This window comes from Mus pahari, chromosome 20, assembly GCF_900095145.1.
Source record: "Mus pahari chromosome 20, PAHARI_EIJ_v1.1, whole genome shotgun sequence".
Lineage (NCBI taxonomy): Eukaryota > Metazoa > Chordata > Mammalia > Rodentia > Muridae > Mus > Mus pahari.
This window is the reverse complement of record NC_034609.1, coordinates 47,333,210-47,350,014: the sequence shown is the minus strand read 5'-3', so window position 1 is coordinate 47,350,014 and position 16,805 is coordinate 47,333,210. Positions and strand designations below refer to the sequence as shown.

General features: G+C 46.8%; 1 pseudogene; it reads left to right on the top strand.

Moving 5' to 3' along the window:
- The first annotated feature begins 4,613 nt into the window (after positions 1–4,613).
- LOC110337364 lies at positions 4,614–5,026 on the top strand (annotated as a pseudogene).
- Positions 5,027–16,805: the final 11,779 nt, after the last annotated feature.

Sequence of the window (16,805 nt, the reverse complement as noted above, 5' to 3'; positions counted from 1 at the left end):
ATATAAAGTCATGTTGCTCCCTGCTTCTCTGTGGGATTTCCCACTGAAGAAGGTTTCCTTGCCCTTCATACCTGCTGCACTGGCCTGGATTTAAGGCAGAAGCTGGCCCGCCATGTCGGGTGTTATCCAGCTGGAGCTGAGAGGGAGCCTGGCATCTGCTCCAGTGGCCCATGCCTCAGGCAGGCAGTCTGCCCTCTGTGCTAGGTGCCCTCTGCTTGTGGCACTGCCTATTCTCACCAGGTTTGAAAAAAAGCAAGCCTTTTCTTTCATTTTGATAATAAAGGGAGTTTTATTCCCCTTCCCATGTATTCAATTAAAGTCACGCATCACTTAAAGATAGGTGCTTTAGGGAACACACCGCTAAGCAATTTCGATTTCATGCCGTGTAAGCACCATTAAGCAGGGCTTATATGCACATGAAGCCAGCTCTAGTATCCTCACAGGGACCACCATCCTGGGTACATCCTGATATTGGACCATATTATGGTCTCTGGCATCATGAGATCAGATAGGGCAGATCTGTGATCCTGGGGAGATGCACCCTGGATGTATCTTGTGACTAACACCAGAAAGATACTCCAGCTCTAAACTGAGATTTTGCTCGGACGTCTTGACTGCTCTGCTGCTGGAAGGGGAAGGCTGCCCTCCTGCTGGGCAAGTGTTCTACCAATGAGGGACACCTCAAATCTTTTCCTTTAGTCTTTTAACAATTACGTTTGCTTTTTTATTTTGTGTGAGTACATGTGCCACAGTGTGTATTTGGAGAGCAGATTCTGTTCTTTTCTTCCACCATTGTGGGTCCTGCGACTTCAGCTCAGAGATCATCAGTCTTGGTGTCAAGGTTCCTCGACCTGCTGAGCCTTCTCATGCTTTTTTTTTTTTTTTCCTTTGAGACAGGGCTTTACTGTGTGTGTTCCTGGGTAACCTGAAACTCACTATGTAGATCAGGCTACCTTTCAGCTTCTAGCAGTATTTCTGCCTCAGCTCCTGAGTACTGAGATTAAATGTGAGTATCCTATATCCATATTCTTACTTGTGAATGTGAGCATGGGTGTGTTCCCATGTGTGCAGGTATACATGTGTGTGTCTGCAGACTACAGTTAACCTCAGATGCTGTTCCTTAGTTATTGTCCACCTTGTTCTTTGAGACAGAGTCTCACTTGCCTAGAGCTTTCTGAAGGTTAGGGTAGCTGGCCAGTAAATGCCAGGGATCTTTCTGCCTCTCCAGTGCCAGCATTATAAGCACAGCCCGTCACCCCACCACTGTGGGAATAGTGCTCAGGTTGTCCTTGCATAAGCAAGTGCTTCCCATCCCGAGTCATCACCCAGCCTTTTGTCCTTTACATTTAGATAGCAACAGAGTAAAAGATCCAAGGATAGCTTCACTGACAGATCTGGGATGCTTGGAGACACAGGACCGCTCACAGGTGACACTGTCTTGCATCTGTCCCACTCTGTGACAGCTCAGAAATACGATGTCAACAGTGCCTTGGTCCTGAATCATGGTGTCATGGCCAAGTGCATCCTTTCAGACTACACTGTTTTCACTCGAGTCTTGTTTTGGGTTGGTGTCTTCACAAGTCTGTGACTGGCAGTTTGAGCCTCTGGTCCCCAACCTCTCTAGTCAGACCTTTTCAGACTCCTCCAGTGGCCCTTTCATCATCCACAATGTTCTCAAGCAGCTCAGCCTCCCACATCACAGAGAGAATAAATGTCACCAGGAAATGCTTTCAAAGCTTACTGTCAGACCCCCTGACTGGTGCTACGAGGGCATCCATCTGTCCTCCATCCAACCGTGTTTGCAGATGCCTGGATGATTTTTGGTTGGTTGGTTGGTTTAGAGGCAGAGTCTTATGCAGATCGGGCTACTTTCAAGCTTCTATATAGCCAAGGATACTCTTGAACATCTGATACTCCTGCCTCTGCCTCCCAAATGCTGGGATTACAGACAAGTGCTGGGGACAGAACTCAGGGTTTTGTGTGTGTTAAGGCACGCTCTGTATCATCTGAGCTGCATACACACTCAACCTTTCTATAGCCTCCCCGATCCCCACCCCTCTTTTCAATACAGGTTCTCCATGTGTAGCTTCAGGCTGCCCTTGAACTTAGTTCTCCTTCCCCTCCATTCCTACCTCTCCAATAATGGGACTGTAGTATGTCCCGCCCCCGCCCCCGACCCAACTTTACGTCTGTGAGAGAAGTATATTTCATACTATGAATAACAGAGTCCCTCTGCTGTTATTTCATACCATGAATAACAGCGCTCACCTTTACCCCATGATGAGCCACAGTGGGTAGAGATCCCCTCTATACAATTGAAGAACAGGACAAAAGCTTAATAAACAAAGATTTCATAGACAGTAGGAAACAAACAGTAGAGAGACAATGGCTCAGACTGGATCTAACTCTGCAACTGCCCAGCATACACCTGGGGCAGTTGGTAGCTATAGTATATATAGGATGTTCCAGTTTGAGGTCCTGGGAAACAGAGGAATCTGGAAAGGCAGGGTGACTAGATTCTATGAGGTAGGATCTTTTTATTTTTTAAAATTTAAAAAAAAAAATTTTTTTTTGAGACTGGTTTCTCTGTGTAGCCCTGGCTGTCCTGGAATTTACTCTGTAGACCAGGCTAGCCTAAAACTCACAGAGATTCTCCTGCCTCTGCCTCCTAAGGGCCAGCATTAAAGGTGTGCACCACCACCACCCAGCTTGAGGCAGGACCTTGGAAGAACAATAGCAACAACTGCAACAACAACAACAACAACAACAACAACAAAACATCCAGAGAAAGTTCTGGAAGTCTGTACAAGGAACCTCTTAGATTGTTGGATGGACAGTCGTCTCCATGTGCATAGTCTGTGGAGCATGGGAACAGCTCTACACAGCGGTGACACAACCATTCCTGGGTTCACATATGGGAGGGAACAACCTAAGCTCCATGCTCCTGGTTGCACACAGAACATCAGGCATGGCCCTCAGGAAATGCCATCTGAGTGGTCAGGGTGGATCAGCCCGAGACAAGGGCTGCTGTACAGATAGTCCAGGAGCTTAGGAGGCAGCAAAATGATTCAACTTGATCCCCTGCCAGCAGGAAGTCTGACACTTGAAAAGGTCATCAAAAAATCCAACACCTCAAAAATACGAGTTCCACAATGTCTGCCGTGCAGCCAATGATCACTGGACAAGTAAAAAGCAAAACATAGAAACCCATGCTCTGGAGAGAGAGAAAAAAAATCAGCGAAACAGAGCAGGAACAATGGGAAGGAAGATGCTGTTTCACACAGCAGTATCCGGACTGTAGAAATACAGCCTACTGTGCAGGGAAGTAAAAGAAGAAAATAAGGATGAAAATAAAGAGATGAGGCCTGTGTGGAACTTGGAGAGATGATAACCCAATATTTGAAATAAAAATACACCAGAGCCAGGTGACAGCAGCAGTGTCTGTGGCAGTGGAGGTGGTGACGGCAAAGCACATCTTTAATCCCAGGGCTTAAGAGCCAGAGGCAGGGGACTCTCTGTGAGTTCAATGACCTCATGGTTTAGAAAGCAATTTCCAGGACAACCAGGGCTGCACAGGGATATCCTGTTTTTTAAAAAAAAAAAAAAAAATAAACCATCAACAATAAACACAGATAGAATTCTAAATGAGCGAAAGTGATTGTTGTGTCATAAGAAAGAGGCCAATGGGTCAAGAGGAAGCCATAACTTGGCTTTAAAAAAATATTTTTTTTAGGTGAAAGTGTTAAACCCAGAAGAGGAAACAGGCAAGTTCACAGCCACACTTAAAGCTTCAGTGTCTAGGGGAACACAGCTAACAGAATGGGCAGAATATAGACGGTTTTAGCAACACCACCTAGCTCTTCTGTTCTATATCGCTCCAGCCAAGAATAGCCACAGTGTATCCTGTCTTCTGTCAACGGGAGACTGAGAAAGACACAGACTTAACCAAAAGAAATTAGAACTGGGCCTGGCGCTACAGCCATGAAATCCCAGGAAGAGAGAAGGAGGAGGCAGGAGGCTTCCAAACTCAAGGTCTCCTGGGATACAGAGTGAGTTCAAGGCCAGCCTGGGCAACTTAGAGGGAACCTAAAAACTAGAGAGTAAAGAGAGATCTGGGGGTGTAGTTTAATGGTAGAACACTTGCCTAGCATGTGTGAAGCCCTAAAACCAATCTCCAGTAGCTAGAAGGAAGAAAAGAGATTCACTCTGGTCAGAATTTTAATCCAAGGTTGACAAGACACACCCTGGACAAGTCCTTTTTGTGGGCCAGGGCTTCACCTTTAAATTAATATTTTGAAACCTCATTAAGAAAGTTTAAAGTATATTGGGAGCCGGGTGTGGTGGCACACGCCTTTAATCCCAGCACTTGGGAGGCAGAGGCAGGCAGATTTCTGAGTTCGAGGCCAGCTGGTCTACAGAGTGAGTTCCAGGACAGCCAGGGATACACAGAGAAACCCTGTCTCGAAAAAACAAAAAAAAAAAAGTATATTGGGAAAGCAGTCAAAGAGTAAATATCAATAAGGAATTAGAAGATTAAGGGCCCAGCAAGATTCCTCAGCCGGTCAAAGAGATGGTAGTACAAGCTGGCTGACTTGAATTCAATGCCAGAACCCATGAAAGAAGGGAAAAACTGGTTCACAAATGTTGTCTCTGAATGCTATATCATGCTGTGGTATGCATCTGCCCACACAGTCATATTACAACTGTAATAAATACAAAGTTTAAAAGATACACACAAGGCTCTCCATTTCTCCGAGAACCGGGAAGGACGTTGGTATAGAGGACATTGGGTACCACGAGTTCCGGTGCGCTGTTGCTGAAACCTCAGATGTGTGGCCTTCTGGCTAAGTGTCTGTAGGTTCATCTTGTTGGCGCATTCATTGTGGCCCTTGGAGTTGCTGCTGCCTGTAAATTTGGCATGGCTGAACCAAGAGAGAAGGTGTATGCAGATTTCTATAGGAATCATGATTCCATGAAAGATTTTGAAGAGATGAGGAAGGCTGGTGTCTTTCAGAGTGGGATGTAATTTCAGAATACAAAGAATTCTTTGGATTGAGCTCCATAGAAGTTCATAGAAGTTCATTGCTGGCCTGTGTTCCTGAACTATGAAACATGAATATGGGGGCAAAGGAGTAGTTTCTCTCAATAAACAATAATTATTATTGGATGGGAAAAAAAGATACACACACAAAAAGAAACTGGTTCTCTTAATAGAAAGGGTTTTCCATAGTCCAGGCTGGCCTCAAACTTGCTATAACCTTGAATTTCCTATCTTCTTGTCTCTACTACCTAAGTGCTGGGACTGCAGGTGTGTGCCACCACCTCACCTGCTCTGCGCATTGTCAGGCTTTCTGCATACTAGGCAGGACCTCTACCGCCTGAACTGCATCCTCTGTCTCCCACTGTAGCCTCTTGAGATGCAGTCGGAGGATTGCCCGCCCTCTTGCTTGCTTCTGGGCCACCCAACCTCCTCTCTCTTCCATTCCTTCTCCTGCAGACCCCTGAGTATTTACAAACCCAGAAGAGCGACATCATAGAGCAGAGTGGCTGCTCTCCTGTATGATTCAGAGCAGCATGTCACCATGAATTTAAGAAAATAAAGTCACAGCCCAGAGCAAAGTGGATTTAATAGTCACAGAGGTGTCCATAAGCTCTTCCTTTCGCTTCGCAGGCTCACTCTTTAATAATTTAATGCCGTTTCTGCATGACAGCGGGGTTTTATGAACCAGGGAGAAAGCTACAATAAGACACAGTCTCTCCCTCACCGTGTCTGCAGCTGCAGATACGATGCCTTACGCACCACGTGGGCAGAGAATGCCCTGGATAGAGCAGCTGCCCTTTCTAACCACTATGCTGGAGGCCTCTCATCCCCACCTACAGAGATGGAAGCCTTGCGCTCAAAAAGGTTATCAAAGAAAAAGTGGTGTCATTCTACTTGATGTGTTTGATTCCATCGTCTGTCTGTCCATCCATCTATTTGTCCATCCACCACCCATTCATTAATTTGTCTGTCTGTTTGTTTATCCATCCATCATCAATCTGTCCATTTATCCACCCATCCATCTGTCCATCAGTCTATTTGTCTGTCCATCCATCTATCCATCTGTCCAATTCTCTGTCTATCCATCCATCCAGTCCAGTCCATCTGTCTGTCTGTCATTTATCCATCCATCTCTCAGTGCTGAGGACTGAGCTAGGGTTTTGCACTCAGCAGGCAAACACTGCACCTTTCACCTACACCCCTAGCTCTCTTTCACCTTTTATTTGAGACAGGGTCTCACTAAGGTGCCCAAACTGGTTTGAAATCACCCTGCAGCCTTAGCAAGGCTCAACTTTACAATCTTCCTGCCTTAGCCTCTGAGTAGCTGGGATTGCAGTGTGTATCAACTGACCTGGCCTGACCTAGCTTATTTTAAGTAACTCTAAATTCTGAAATACTTTAAATCCTTGTCCTATAAGCAAAATAATTAACATGACAACATCAGAACAACACAAAATGCCTGAGATCCTGATATACTGACCACATGGCCATAACGACCCCTCTTCCTGGTGGCTTTATTAATGCTGTTAAGGATACCAATTAAAGAATTTTAAAATACATTTTGTCTTAATCAGGGTTTCTATTCCTGCACAAACATCATGACCAAGAAGCAAGTTGGGGAGGAAAGGGTTTATTCAGCTTACACTTCCACATTGCTGTTGATCACCAAAGGAAATCAGGACTGGAACTCAAGCAGGTCAGGAAGCAGGAGCTGAGGCAGAGGCCATGGAGGGATGTTCCTTACTGGCTTGCTTCCCCTGGCTTGCTCAGCTTGCTTTCTTACAGAACCCAGGACTACCAGCCCAGGGATGGCACCACCCACAAGGGCCCCTCCCACTCTTGATCGCTAATTGAGAAAATGCTCTACAGCTGGATCTCATGGAGGGAGGCATTTCCTCAAGGGAAGCTCCTTTCTCTGTGATAACTCCAGCTTGTGTCAAGTTGACACAGACACACAAAACCACCAGAGCACATTTATAATATTAAACTTTATTTTATTATTAATTATTATTATTGTGTGTGAGAGAAGGACAGGCAGAGAGAAATAAGGGCAGACACTCACCAGCGCATATGCAGAGGTCAGGACAGCTTTGTGGAATTGGTTTTCTCTTCCAACCTTTATGTGGGTTCTGGGGCTTTAACTCCGGCAGTCAGGCTTGTGTGGCAAGTACACGCACTGCCAGTTCCCCAATTGTCTTATATAAAAAGCAATATACGGGGCAGGAAAGATGTCTCAGCAGTTAAGGGGACTGTTCTTCCAGAAGACCCAGCCCCCATACCGCAGCTCCTAACCATCCCTAACTCAAGTTCTAGGAAACTCTGCACACATGTCATGCTTAGACACACATGCAGACAAAACACTCCTACACATAAAAATAAATAAATCTTTATGTGTACTGTGAGAATTTGGAAAATGGGGTCTACTCAAAAGGAAATGAAAGTTACAGATGCGTTCACTGGCCAAGGACTTCTGTGGTAGTTTGTATTTTTATTCTATCTATCTATCTATCTATCTATCTATCTATCTATCTATCTATCTATCTATCTATCCATCTATCTATCTATCTGTTTGTCTTTCTTTGGCTTTTCAAGGCAGAGTTTTTCTGTGTAGCCCTAGCTGTCCTGCAACTTGCTCTGGCCTTGAACTCATAAAGATCTGCCTACCTCTGCCTCCTGAGCACTGCCCAGCCAGCTTTGATGATTTTTTTTAAGTGTAGTTGTTTGGATCTTTAAGTGTGTACTCCCGGGTTTGTGAATATTTGAGTTCATTCCATAAACAGCTTATAAACGGCTTTATGGTTTGCTTCTTTTTGGACTTCTTGATTGTTGGATGGTTTAAGATTTTAGTTTAGTTTATTTTAGATTTTGAGACAGGGTTTCTCTATATAGCCCAGGCTGGCCTGAAGCTCCTGGCAGTCTTTCTGCTTGAGCTTCTTTCTGCTTGAGCCTCCTGAGTGTCCAGATTTACAAGTGCATACTACCACACCTGGTGGCTATCTCGTCTCTTTTGAGACAGTCTATCCTGTGACCTAGCCTGACCTCAGACCCCTGTGTTTGCCTCACCAGGTGCATTGGCATATCCACATCTTGTGATGCCTTTTGTAGCATCTATCATAAATCTTGTGTTCCTTATATAACACAGTTTTTAAAATTCAGTGGCTCCTATTTGCTTGCTTATAAACAATGTCCTTGTCTGTCTGTCTGTCTGCCTGTCTGTCTGTATTTTAGCCCATCTCTGCTTTCATAGGACAAGCCCCTAGATGTCCCACCTGCAGCTCTGATAGCTGACCTTAGGACTGTGTATTCCCGCAGCATTGGGCCTTGGCTTGAAGCCTATACTCCCAGTGGATCCTGTGGTCTGCTGATGCCTGAAGGAACATAAACGGAAGCAGATTTAGTCTTTCTTCTGGTACACCCTGCCCCCACCAACATGTGATTTCCAGTCTTCACGATGTGCATGGCCCATGGTGGTGCTTCAGTGCATAAATAGGAAAGCAGATACTTGGCAGGTTAGAAATGGGTGGGTAGTTGAGGAAGGGATAGGATGAACTAACCGAAACTACGATTTTCTATGTTGAACTCGTGCAATGGGCAGTTGCATCTGGATTGTCCTCTCCAAGTCTGCACGTGAAGCTGTGCACACTCTCTGGTTCCTTGGCGCTCTTAGGGATAGTTTCCTGTCTGAGATGCTGACAGGAGTCTGAGTTGTATCTGTTGTCTCTGTGTTAGTGGTCTTCTAACACAGACGAGACACCTGCCTAAAACAGCATAGTGGAGGGAGATTTATCCTGGCTCATGATTCCAAAGGGATCGGTCTATGGCTGCTTCACCCCAACTGCTTGGGTAGGACATCATGGGGGACAGTTGTGTGACAGAGCTGCTCCCTCCTCACAGACTGGATCAGAGACAGAGCATAAGGAGGAGACTGACACAAAGTAAGGGGGGACAGATGCAATCAGAAGCCCACTGCCTCTCATGGCCTACTTCTTCCAGGGATGCCACACCTTTCAAAGTTCCTTAAACTTCCCAAAGTGGCACTGTCAGCTGAAAGCCAGACTTAAGATGGACATTTTAGATTTAAATCCTAAGAAGCTGACGTGGTGGCCCACACACACACAGTCACAGCCCTCGGGAGGTGGAGATAGGAAAATCAGGTGTTCAAGGCCAACCTCAGCTACACAGTGAGTTTTCAGTCATCCTAGGCCACATAAGCCCCTGCCTTTAAATAAATTAAACAAAGCTTAACTGAAGAAAGCTCTCTCTAGAGGACACTAGACTCTTGGGTCACCAGTCTTGAGCTGCAGTTTCCAAATGGTGACAGACAAAAATGATAGTGAATCTTCAGTCATGAGTAACAGCTGAAAGCCAGCATAATGGAACGGAACACCATTCTTAGATCCCTTCATTCTTGCTCCACCAGTGCTCCATCCCTGCTCTATCTGTGCTCCACCCATGCTCCACCTGTTCTCCATCAGTGCTCCCTCCCTGCTCCACCTGTGCTCCATCAGTGCTCCCTCTCTGCTCCACCCGTGCTCCATCTGTGGTCCACCTGTGTTCCATTCCTGCTCCATCCCTGCTCCAGCAGTGCTCCCTCCCTGCTCCACCCGTGCTCCATCCATATTTCATCCAGCTGTCTCGAAATCTATACTGAAGACGTTCCTGCAGCAGCCAATTTATTCTGCCTTCCACCTGACTAACGGTAGGAAAGTAATTTAATTTAAAACTTAATCCAGGCAAATAATTGATAAATACGGAAAGCCAGGAGTTCCACCCTATGCGTAAAGCATGCACAAGAATAAAATATGTTTATTAGAATAATTACTAGTTTTGAAAAGTCTAATAATTACTGCTTGCTGGGAGCAAGCTCTTGGAGAGAAGGGGAGGCGGAGTTAACTTGGGCAGACAAAGAGCGTGCTGTTTGCGGCTCAGTCGTCAAGGAGAGACGAGCATCGAGCATCGCTTGCTGACCAGAACTTGCTCTGACAGAAGAGACCAGGAAGTCCTGGTGGGAAAGCTGGGCCTTGGACCAAGTGACCACATTTATCAAAAATTTCCAGAGAAGCAACGAGCAAGAGAAACGTGTGGGTTTGCGGAAGGACTCTGTTACAGGGGCTGGCTCACAAGGGCAATGGCTAAGAAGCCCCTCCACACCCTTCTCAAGGTGGAAGCCCAGAGAATCTGTGATGTGGGGGCTAGTGACCAGGGTGCCAGTGCTGTCTGTGACAGGAGGTCACACCAGGGGTCCCAGCTCCAGCAGAGAAAGTGTGTTTACCCCATTTTTCCCTCTGTTCCAGCTAGGCCCTGGGAACTAGACACTACCATATCAATGAGGGTAAGTTTCTTCCCTCAGTCCTCCAACTCAGGGGCTTCTCCAGAGAGACCCTACAGACAGACCTGGGAGTTATGTCTCACCACCAGTGCAGAACAAACTGAACCATCCTGGTGACACTCCTGTCTGGCCCATGGGGTGGAAGTGAGTTTTGCCTTTGCATCAGCTCCCTATAGCAGACTCCGGTCCAACCAGGGCTGATGGGAAGTCAATTCTACCTCTGCCCCCTCCCCTACCCGGTTGCTAAAGGGACCCCTTGCGGATAGTGTGAGGCCGAACTCACTGTAGCTAGAGTATTGTCCACACTCCTCATGGTACTTAAGGGGAGAATGGTTCTGCAGCAAGCAGTTGTGGAACAGACAGATCAGTCGTGGTGCAGCTGGTAAAGCCCCTAGAATGTAGACTGCCCTGGGTCATACGAGGAAGAGATAATAAAGCCTGGAGGAAGCAGATGCATGCTCTATCTGTGAGATGAGGAAGGAGCTCTTCAGGCGAGCTTCCATCATTCATTCATTCATTCATTCATTCATTCTAGAACTATTTGCTCCACAGAGAGCTATTGAATATCTGACCCATTATTGGATATAGGAGCAAATGCCTTATGGTGATTACTATTGATTGCCAACTTGACAGGCTCTAGAAGCACCTAGGAGACCAACCTCTGGGGAAAAGGTTTCTAAAGTGAGTTTACTGAGGTGGGAAGACCCACCCTAAACATGAATGACACCATTCCATGATCTGACGATGCCCAGGAACCAAAAGGAGAGAGCAAGCCGAATGCTGGCACTCATATCTGCTTTGTGACTGCAGATACACTCTCACCAGCTGCCCTTTCGGCTTAGATTTTTTTCAAAACCTACTTTGACAGAGGCTCTCAAACGCTTTGACCCTCCTTCTAGCCCACCATCCGAAGCCAGGGGAGAAAAGATGGCAAACGGGGCTATTTAGACGTAGTTCTTCGGGGGTGGTTCCAACCTTCATGGTCAGGATACCAGCAGCTCAGTTCAGCAGTATCAGGATACCAAATGCAGACCAATAGCAGCAGTGCAATCCGGCAGAAGCTATCAAACCTCTGCTGAATCAGCAGGAGTCAGGGGGAGCGACCAGACCTGGGTTGAACGGAGAAGTTCTCTGCCGTGCTTCTCTGCTCAGCGAAGACTCACGATCAACAAAGCATTGCAAGGCATGCTGGTAAAGCCCCAAGAATGTTTACTAGCTATGCAAGCACCTCATTACTGTCTGTTGAGTCCTACTTGTACTCTCTCTAAACATTATGCATTCTCCCACAGGTCTTACCTTAGCAAAACATCATGCGAATCTGCATCACATGACCCAACCTGAAACTTCTACTTCATTGTTCCATGCTTCTTCCACCTTGCCTCTTCCGCTAGAGCAGATCGACCCTTCAAACTGTGAGCTGAAATAAGCTCTTCCTTCCTCAAGTTGCTTGTGTCGGTTGTCATAGCAACAAGAAGAGCATCAGAGCCGCTTCGAAGCGAGAAAATGTAGCACACGCTTGAAGCCTCTGAATAGAAGCTGGCAAGAAGAAAAGAGGAGAGAGAAGTGAAGGATGGTAAGGGCCTGAACCACATGCTGTGGCACACTCTGAGGGAAAGCTGCTTTCTTTGGAGGAGCAGAGTCGCTAGCTGCCTTTGAAGACACACCAAGGAGAGCGGGCAAGCCCTCCCATCTGCTCACAGTGGCTGCTGGCCCCTGTGAATGAAGCTGCATATGAAGTGTGGATTGAAAGGCTGTGCACAGCATACTGCTGAGCTCAGAGCCAGGAGCCTGGGAAAGTCCCAGAGTCAGGCTGGCTTCTAGCAATGGGGTTACAGAGGAAGGCAGCTGGTCACTCTGTCTACCTAAGCTCCTTTATACAGGGGAACCCACTCAGAACAACCGATAGCCTAGTGACCTCTCCTAACAAACACTGTGCAAGAATCAGAGGGAGTCGGGCTGGGTTTGGGGGACAGTATTTCTGGGCTACCAAGTAAGACCCTGTTTCAATAAACAAATCAGAGGAAAATGACTTTTGTTTTGTTTTGTTTTGTTGTTTTTGTTTTTCTCAGACACATAAGAGCAAAAACAAATTTCTGCTAAGGACCTTCACTGGAAAAATGAATTCCAAGAGTCAGGAATTGAACTCAGGGGATAGCAGGGAGGGGTGGGGGCTTTGCTTCCTGATGCTGGGGTAAAGACGATGACCGAAATCAATCTAGGTGTGTTTCAGCTTAAGGGTTATAGTTTGCCATGGAGGGTCTAGGCGGAGCTCAGGGCAGGGAGCCTGGAGGCAGGAAGAGAAGCAGCAGAGGGGAGGCAGCGGCCATGAGGGGCACTGCTTCCTGGCTTGCTTCTCCTGGCTTGCTCAGCCTGCTTTCTTACACAACCCCGAACCACCTGTCCAGAGGTGGCTCAGCCCACAGTGGGCTGGGCCCTTCCACATTAATCAATCAAGATAATGTCCCACAGACTTGCCCACAGACAATCTGATGGAGGCATTTTCTCATTTGCGGGTCCCTCTTCTCAGATGAGACCAGACTACAGCAAGTTTGATGCAAACAAGACAAACCCCACCACTGACAGCAGCAGCAGCAGCAGCAGCGACAGCAGCAACCACAATCACCATCAGAACCACGACCAGCAGAGAAATGCTGGAGGAAAGGAGGGTTGGAAGGGGCACTGGTGAGCAGAGGCGTGAAGAGATAGCAATCTTCCCCGGAGAAAGCAAACAGAGCCAGAGCTTGGGCAACGTTCTCGCTGTGCAGTCATTGAACAAATATTTGTTATCATTCAAGGTGCTCTGGCAAGTCTTACATGCCAGTGTGGAGTGATGCAGGCCCTGAATGTCTGCCTTATGAAAGGTACCCAAGAGCCACTAAAAGGTTGCCTACACTGTGGGATGATTTCTGTGATGGAGAGGAAGGAGGAAGCACAGAAGGTTGGGGCAGCTGGGGCATAGAAGGTAGATGAGTTTCTATTCTTAAAGTCAGCCTGGTCAATCAGAGGGGAGCTTGGCTCCCAGGCTGCCGTGGAGGTGCCCAGGGGTGAAGAGGAGAATCAGTCTGAATTCATTTACCATCTCTGACACTCAATCGCTTCCTTTTGTTTCTCTATTCTAAGAGGTATAATAGGGCTGAGGCTGAGCTGTATCACAGTTGGCAGGCTGCAGGCCTGAGTCTAACCAGAACTACACAAGTCAGGCATGGTGGTACACTCCCTGAATCCCAGCATGTGGTAGATAGAAACAGGGGGACGAGACAATGATAGTCATGCTTGGCTAGTCTGAGGCTGGCCTCAGATCCTCAGAACCTGTCTTTAACTCCCACCCACCAATAAGGCTATAATGATACAATGTGGTAAGTCAGAAGGCTGTGGAACCATAGCCTCTTCCCCATCACCCTTGAAAGGGACACCTAGGAGGGTTAGTACACGGGGTTTATCCCTTAGAGATATCAGGATCACTACCTACCAATGGGGTGGAGGGTAGTTTGCAGCCAACTTGAGCCTTAGCTTTGGAGAAAAAGTACCAGTCCAAAGGAAAGACCTTTTCAAGTTGATACAGTGTGTTTGCCCAGCAATTTTGCCACCTGTGTTGAAATCCTGGCATGAGAGATTGTGGTAAACTGGAGTGCTCTCCTACATCTTTAGGAAGGTGTGGATTTTAATCCACCACCACAGCAGTTAAGAATGCAGAGTAGCCGGGCAGTGGTGGCACACACCTTTAATCCCAGCACTCGGGAGGCAGAGGCAGGTGGATTTCTGAGTTCGAGGCCAGCCTGGTCTACAAAGCGAGTTCCAGGACAGCCAGGGCTATACAGAGAAACCCTGTCTCGAAAAACAAAACAAAAAAAAAAACCAAACAAAAAAAACAAACAGAAAAAGAATGCAGAGCAATCTCACAGAGGACCCAGTAGTGGCCCATAACTGCCTGTATCTCTGCAGGCACCTGCACTTATGAACACACACACAGAGAGACACTTAAAATTAAATAAAAATTTTAAAGGGAGACGCAGAAGTTTGGGTTGTCCGAGATGTACCTATAACACCAGAAGGTTCGAAAGTAAGTTTTACAATCCACAAATCAGTTTCACTCGTAAGTTTACCTTTGGTCTTTCCTTCCTTCAGCTCTTCTTCATACATAGACTGAGCTCCACAGTGCTCCTGGGGACGGTGACGCAACACCAGTGGCCCCAGCTCATTAAGCTCAAAGTGGCATGACTTGTAAACAGTGTTTAAGAAGGGTTTTCAGTTATTAAACATCCCTACCCTGTCATCAGGGCCTGCTGGGAAAGACTCTCCTTCCTGAGCCAGAGAGGGAGGCTAGACCACTGTCCAGCTCGTAGGGACTTACCCCATCGCTGAGCTCAGCCGAGAAGGAGACTTCCGTAGGCCATGCTGGCTCCTGAAGAGGGTATGCGAAGGGAAGTGAACTCCATTGTAAACAACGGATTTAATCCGAGTGTGCAGCTCACGCCTACATGGGATGGATGCAAAGCAGACCAGGATGCTCAAGAAGAAAGGGTCCCAGCTGGGTCTAGAGAGACTAGCTTCCTCCCCACCACCAGAACACTTGACTTTCTCTTGAAGAGCTGGACTCGGTTTAGGGTGGTACAGAAACGGAGGCCAAGACCACCTGCAGATGCCCTAAGGAAAGAGGAGTGCCACCTCTATCTGCCCTGAGCGAGAGCTTGGGGTTCCCCACCCGCAAAGGGTGAGGCGGCCAGGAGAACAGGGGACGCCTGAGCTGAACACCTACCATCCCTGGGCTTAGGTCTAGTGAGTGGGTCCACCTGGCCCTTGCTTCACTCAGTCTCATGCGCCCTCTTTCTGAGATAGCATGGGGTGGGGGGACAATAGACTGTGATAGCATCCTGGGGGGGGGGTAGGCACAATACACTGTTGGAAGCTTGAAAGCTCAAACCCTTCCTTGTAACCATTGCATCGGATATGTTGGTATTTGGTAAGCTGGGCACAAAGGAATCCCCTGGGGACTTCTACAGAGAAGCCTGAAGAGCTCATGATAACACACACTATAATCACAACAGGGGGATCGGAAGTTCAAGGCCATCCTGACCTATCTACGAGGTTGCTGGAGACTCTGTCTCAAAAATGGCAGAAACAAAACTCAACCCCAAGATACCCTCAGATCTTGGTGTCCTAACCTATGGGGCAGGAGCCTGGAAGAAAGCCCAGGGATACATATGCCTTATTAACTTTTCCAATGACCCAAATCAGGAGCCAGGTCAGAGAAAACCTGACACAAGGAATCCAAAAAGGGGTCCCATTCAACTGTTTTTGAGTGATGAGAACCCTTTTCAGCATCTAACTCTTCCAGACCAAGATAGAAAATGAGACAAGACCAACTCCCTTTGAAAGGATGTTCAGTCGTGAGGCACTGGAGCTACCAGCCTGAAGTGCTTTCACACAGCTGGCAAAGTTTAAAGCAGCGGTCTACTTCTGAGCGCTGCTCTCCAGAGAAAGCCCGCACAGCCCTGCACTGTTGGCGGGAGCCTGAACTGATGCAATGTGTTTGCAGAGCAATTTAGCAATCTCTGTCAAAATCTACAGGAACGTGGCTGTGATGAAGCTGTTCCAAGACTTTGCTCTGTCTGACGTGTTTGCAGAAGCAAAGGCATCCATGAATCACAAAGGCTCTCACAGAGCTGTTTATCATAGCAGACCCTGAAAGAGTGCTACGGGGTCAGCAAGAGACATCCATGCAGCCTGTGGTGCAACCATGCAGTGATTCTTGCTAGGCTGTCAGAGGAACAGGCTACGACTCTATTTGTCTGTCACTGGGACATGTTTTGTTGAGGGAGAAAAAAGCACTTATATGTAGTAGGGATTTATTTCAGGTAAAACAGAAATGAGTATCTGAGCTTTTACATGCATGGGATATTTAGAGGGAAACCAAGGAGTCATACATAGGGGCTCCTCTGGTGACCTGGGTAAAGGCTTGGGGTGAGAATGTTTTTTGTTTACCTTTTATGTGTTAGCTGAATTTTTACTACAAGCTTGTATTACTTTTGCAACTTAAACTTGAGCAATTAAAGCTAAAATAATAAAAAATGTACTCTCAGCTCCTTGGGAGGCTAAGGAGGAGGATTGTAAGTTCAAGACTAGCCTGAATAACTTAGCCAGAGCTCACCTTAAAAAGAAAAAGAAGGGGCTGGGGATATAGCTCAGGGGCAGATTGTTGGCTAGAATAAAACCCTAGGTTCAGTCTCTAGATCTGTAGTACTGTGAAAGAAAGGAAGGAAGGAAGGAAGGAAGGAAGGAAGAAAGAAAGAGAAAGAGAGAGAGAGAAAGAAAGAAAAGAAAAGAAAAGAAAAGAAAAGAAAAGAAAAGAATGAAGTAAAGAGGAAGGAAAGGAAGGAAGACAGGCAGAAAGACAGAAAGAAACTTGAAATGTAACTTACAACTGCTGTATACATG